The following is a 6,437-nucleotide window of genomic DNA, read 5'->3' as shown; positions in this document are numbered from 1 at the left end:
TCAGAACCTGTGTTTCCCGGAATTTATTATATATGTGGAAACAAGGCTTATTTCAAATTGCCGGATCACTGGTATGGAAGCTGCTATTTTGGCATTGTCTTTCCGAAAATATACCATGTGAATGACGCCGCTGGAAGCAATGAAAATACTAATGGTTTAGTGCGTAGTAGAAGAGAAAGTGTAGGAGAAATTATAGGTGATATATTTAGCGCATTGATACCTGGAGTGGGAGTGGTTCTGAATACACACCGAATTTGCAAATTGTCTACAGTGGTGGATCGGTTATCTACTGACACCCCTGCTGGTTTCCTACTGGTCAATACTGAAATGGTTGCGATCAGATCAATGGTTTTACAAAATCGACTTGCTCTTGATACCTTATTGGCAAAAGAGGGCGGTGTCTGCAGAATGTTGAAAGCGCAACATTGTTGCGCTTACATTCCTGATAAGAGCGTTGAAATTAAGAAATATGTGAAAAACATTACTAATTTGGAAAAAGAACTCAAACCACTGGAGGTTCATAGTGCCTGGAAGAGACTAACTGATGGTCTCTCCTCTGTAGGTAGTTGGTTTTCTAACATAGGTAAAAGTCTTTTGAGTAAAATACTGATGCCAATAGCAGGAATAAGTTTAATTGTGCTAATCATAATAATTTGCTGTAAATGTCAAAAATGCCGAAAGAAGTATGCTGTGAATAAGAAAGGAGTGAAAAGGAATGTTGATGAGCTTGAATTAGAAGAGCTAAATAATCAGATCTATAAAAAAGCAAAGAATTATCATCAAGGATGCAGAAAAAAGGCTTAACAAAAAGTTTGTGGAAATAGAAATGGATGAGATATGAAAAGAGAAAGTTGGCATCTGGTTCCATTAATAGTGATGATAGTAAATATCATCAAAGAGGGGATTGATAGAGCAAGGATTCGCACGATACGCGACTTGCTGGACTCATGAACCTCGAATAATCATTAACGTCAATAACCAACATGTGTGTTGTATTAATATTTCACTTTTACACTACACGCGGGCGTCCCAGTGACGCTTGCTTATGTGTTTATTAATCCAAACTACGCTTGCACCTAAAACGATCGCTGCTTTGCAGGATTCTAGTCTGCGCATGCGTCAGTTATACCCACGTGATGTGACGCACTCGCAGTTCTGGAGGGAACTTTTGCACATGCGCAGTATTGCTAATATGGCCGCTTTGTTTCTAACATGCTTTTCGCTTGCCACCGCTGCATTTGCACAACTGTTTCGTTCTGCTTAACTCCTAATGCTGGAGTACCGGGTATTTTAGAACCCGGCGGTGCCAGGGAACACACCTGAAAACTCAGAGTCCTTCCTGTTTCAGACTACAGAAACACAGAGTCTTCTAGGTGAAGTCAAAGATCGTATTTATTGGCTGCCGCCAGTGAGAGGTATCCTAGAAGTACAACATCATGTATGTTCTCAGGAGACTGCTCCTTTTACAAAATCAGGCTTCTCCTTATATACAAAATAATATGCTTTAGGCAAACATTCCTTATTTTACAGTGGATCATTCACATATTTTCACTACAAAGAAAAAGCCGAGTCATGATGACAAGTCCACATTTCAGTTCGTCCAGCCCGTAATTGATTACCCGGCAAGGCCCAGTATTTTCATCAGATATCGACGGACCCCCAATAAAAGCGGGCACCTCCTCCTCGTAAAGCAAGTCATAAAGCAAGAAACAGGGACAGGTGTGTGTAAGATTAGGCATGGTTTGTGTGCGATGAAAGGTTTATGATATGTTGTGTCTCGATGCTAATCTCGCTCGCCCACTGGGAAAGGAACTGGCCGGACAGGTTTGGCTTCGGGCAGTGGAGTCAGCTTGCCTAGGTCACAGAGGAGGCAGCAAAGGTGTACGTGTCCTTCGGACTAGATTTTGGCTTTAGTCATTTGGCTATGTGAGGGCAATCACAAAATGGCTGCCGTTCACAAAATGGAACCCGAGGGTTCAAGACGAAAACTCAGATTTCAGGGTGATTTCGTTACTCGAACATGACGGAAATGCTTGTGCATAGTATTTGAACCATTACCGTTCTGCCGATACCAAAATCGTCATGATACGAGAATGTTTATGACACGGGTCCAGAATTTTCAGTACCACAGACCCTCCTTTTGCCCTTACATAGGCAATAACCTAAACACACGCAAATTTGAGTCCAGGTCTATATTCATAAAGTCATTGAGGTTTTGCTGTAGCATCATCCTATTACCTAGCTCGTTTCTTGATACAGGTTTCCTTACACACGATGTAGCGCAGAGGCCACAGATTGCAGGAGCACACTGTACACACAGACAGAACAGGAAAAGAATGGCTAAGGTCACCCCAATGACTATCAGAATCTTCCATCCCCAGGCGGATACCAGTTCCCAGAACCACCCCATCAGTGACCAGTCTCCTTTATCCACGTGAATAGATTCGGAGATCTTATGCAGTTTGGAGATGGCCTGGTATACTGTCGGAGCGTTATCTGGGATGAAAATGCAGCAACTTGATTGGATCACTTTACATACCCCACCTCGGTCTGCGAGTATGACGTCTAAAGTGACCCTGTTCTGAAGACTCATAAGGCGGTCCGACTGGAGCTCAGCAATCAAGTTACTAAGGGCACCGGCAGTTTCAACAATAGTGGATTCAACCACCCTCGTCAATTGGCGAATGTTCCTGCTGTTCGCCAAAGGCCCCCGAAACGGCAGAAAACCTTTTACGAAGTCTCCAAATTCTTGTCCCGCTGTGTCGTCTTTACTCACAACGCCTCTAACTGTCCTTGTCTTATGGTAATCTGCAGCGGCCGTGTAGGTGGGAGGCAACAGGAACGAAATGAAACATGTGCCCGAGAAGTCAGGGGGCAACCATGTATACACTCTATCATGGCAGATGAAGTAGGTACCCTTAGCTGCTAGGAATGAAGGGGAAGTCTGAGACGAAAAGACATCCGTTTAAGTACAGACACTCTTCCCTAACTGAGCTCTGGAGTTCCTGCCATTTCCCTGCAGACATAGGTTGCCCTGATGAGGTACAATCCAAATTGGGGAGGATCTCTTTGCTCGCTTGTTTTCGCTCAAGGTGACTCCATACTCTGTTACGTTCCATCTACTGTAAGCCTGCAACTCATCACGGGGAATCGTTCTATACGAGTCGATATCTCTGCTCATATTGGTGATTCCCACCACTAATGCCTTGTTGCTCGAGCTACTTCTCGTGGGGGGTATGGTTCGATTGCAAATAGGAACATCGTCTGAAACGCCCACAAAGAACCATAGTTGCTGAATGGCAAGACAAAATATGGGATTCCTTTATCTGTCGTATGTGGCATAAGACCACACACCCAACAATTAGTTGTGTTCATTACTAATTGGTGTTGGTGTAAAAGCTGAACAAATGAATTATTGACAAACTCCAATCTTCTAGCAGACTCGTGTTCAGTAGTGGGTGCAAATGTCACTTGAAAAGTGAATAAAACATATCCTAATAAAAACGTCATTACACTAAGCAACATAAAAATGCATATTATCAAAAATCGTGTTCTTGTCATCAACGTACACATTATGGTTTCAAAGTTCATTAATTTGGCAGGTCTCTTCATTTCGAAAAACTCCATCCTCTATAATTGCTGCCCGCGGCGGTAGGGTGTTCCATGCTAAGGAGTGCTTCTGTCAGTCCAGGGCAACTCCCTTAGACCAACCAGAACCGTCGACCCAGCGTCTTCGGCTGCACCCCAAAGACTTGGGCAACCGCGACCCTAGCAGCAGAACCCGGATGGCGGTTCGAAAAACAAAAACAAGCAAGTATCTCAGATGAGAGAGCTGCACTTTCAAAAACAGAAAAAAAGCATTTTATTTGTCCATAGTAATAGTTCTTGGTCTCAAATTGTAACGGTTTCTTCCAGGTGCTGTCTGGTCCTGGAATAAGAGTTCAGGCTCTGTAGTGTTCTATCGAATTGACGGAGGCACAGCTGCTTGCAAAACATTATCGCTTTCCTGTTCAGAAGTTGTTCCTTTTACACATGCATCTCTAAAAGGTAGGAAACGAGGCACAGTCTCAGTTTCAGAGTCAGCGATTCCCTCCTGGACTCTACGGTTGTACGGAAGAGGCAGTGGGACCCTCTTACAATGAATCCCGTGGACCCAGTGTTTTTTCCATTCCACTCGAACAGCTGATCTTGTTGAGATAAGCACTAGATGGGGACCGGTCCAGCAGGGCTCATCATTCTTTGTCCGCTGAAAGTTCTTTATTAACACGTAGGATCCAGGATCGATAGGATGTCCTGGAGCTTCAGTGGCTTGAGGTAGAGTGTCATGAACCTGTTGGTGTAAAACAAGCAATTTAGCAGTCAATTCGTACAGGTAATCAAGCAGCACAGGGTGTTCTAACTCGCTGAACTTGGTTGGCCTTGGCGCTCCCCAGATGTTGGCCGGACGGCCAAACACAATTTCATAGGGACTAAGTCCCACCCTTGAATGAACAGTCATTCTCGTTGATAGGAGTGCCAAGGGCAGAGCGTCTGGCCATTTAAGACCAGTGCTCGCTTGGATTTTGGCCAGTTTAAGCTTCAGGGTGCCATTATAGCACTCTACTAGTCCAGCTGATTGGGGGTGATTTGCAGCGTGGAACTTTTGCTGTATGCCTAGCCCTTCACATACTTTCTTCATCACTCGACCCACAAATTCACTCCCATTATCACTCCAGACCATTCTCGGCATTCCAAATCTGGGGAAGAATTCTTTGACAAGGGCTTTAGCTGTCGATAAGGCAGTATTGTCCTTCAGGGGATATGCTTCTATCCATCTTGAAAAGGCACAAACAACAACGAGTACGTATTTCAGATTGTTGCACCTCTCCATGTGGATGAAATCTAGCAGCAAAACCTCGAACGGATACGTTGGAGGCGCAAAATGACCAGCTGGAGTTGGCGTTTCCCTACCAGGAAAGTATTTCAGACACACCATACAGTTCTTGACTACATTCTCTGCATACTTAGGAATTCTAGTGTTCTGCCATACTGGAGCCAACAACTTGCAAATCCCTTTCGCACTGATGTGTGCCATTCCATGCGCCATTGTAACCACTGCAGGCACATACGCGTCAGGTAACAACCAACGCTGATGCTCTGACAATTCAACCCAACAACCATTTGCATCCAATCTACCCGTACTTTCTCTCCACACACTCAATTCTTTCTCTGTGGCTTCAGCTGAATGGATTTCACACTCTCAATCGTATCTTCACACATACCAACGTCACCAACCCATCTTGCAGGGCCTGCAACATACATTCGACTCATCACATTCCTTGCAGTTTCTTTCGCGACTTCATCCGCAAACGCATTTCCGCGACCAACATCATCCGTAATCTTTTTGTGTGCACTGCATTTCAAAATCGCAACTTGTAACGGCAAGGTCAGTGACTCTAGAAGTTCATTTACCAACTGACCATGCTGGATCTTAGCACCATGCGAAGTCAGGAACCCACGTTCACGCCACAAACGCCCAAAACTATGAGTCACACCAAAGGCATACATGCTGTCAGTATATATATTCACTTTCATACCTTTTGATAAAACACACGCTCTCGTGAGTGCAATTAACTCTGCTGCTTGCGCTGAGTTATGTGGGATGCGTGCAGTTTCGACAATCGTATGCAAGGTCGTAACAGCATATGCTGCAGTCGTGTCACCATTCGGAAGTTTGAAACACGAACCATCAACCCACAAAGTACCCTCACATTCAGTAAGAGGAGTGTCCCTAAGATCTATTCTCCCTTTCGTTTCTTCTTCTGTCCTAAAGAAACAGTCGTGCTGCATTTCAGCATTCTCTGTCTCAACTGAAATCGGCAACAACGTAGCAGGGTTTAATGCGTTGCATCTTTTAATGTGGACATGACTCGCTAACAAGGTTAACTCATAACCTGACAATCGAGCACTGGTTAAGTGCTGTGTCTTGGTTCTATTTAGCAAAGTGTCCACCGCATGTGGAACCATTACGATCAACATGTTATTCATCACTAACCCAGCAGATTGTCGGATAGAAACAGCTGCTGCGGCTGTGGCTCTTAAACAACTTGACAGCGCCTTAGCTACCGGATCCAAAGTCGACGAGAAATACGCGCATGGACATTGCTTGTCCCCAAAAGACTGTGTCAACACTGACAATGCACAACCTTCTTTCTCATGGACGTATAATGTAAAAGGCTTACTGTAGTCGGGGGTACCCAACACAGGAGCCGAACACAATGCATCACGCAATTCTGAAAAACTTTTCTGACACTCTTTAGACCACGGGATGGGATTCGGTGTATCTTTACAGGTTAATGCCAACAGAGGTTTGGCCAACAATGAGAAATTCGGTATCCATTGCCTACAATATGATGTAATGCCCAAGAACGCACGCACTTCTCTCTGTGTCCTAGGCA

The sequence above is a fragment of the Lissotriton vulgaris genome, chromosome 1_1 (genome assembly GCF_964263255.1).
Source record: "Lissotriton vulgaris chromosome 1_1, aLisVul1.2, whole genome shotgun sequence".
NCBI classification, from domain to species: Eukaryota; Metazoa; Chordata; class Amphibia; order Caudata; family Salamandridae; genus Lissotriton; species Lissotriton vulgaris.
The sequence above is the reverse complement of the archived record's forward strand: the minus strand, read 5'-3'. Positions refer to the sequence as shown.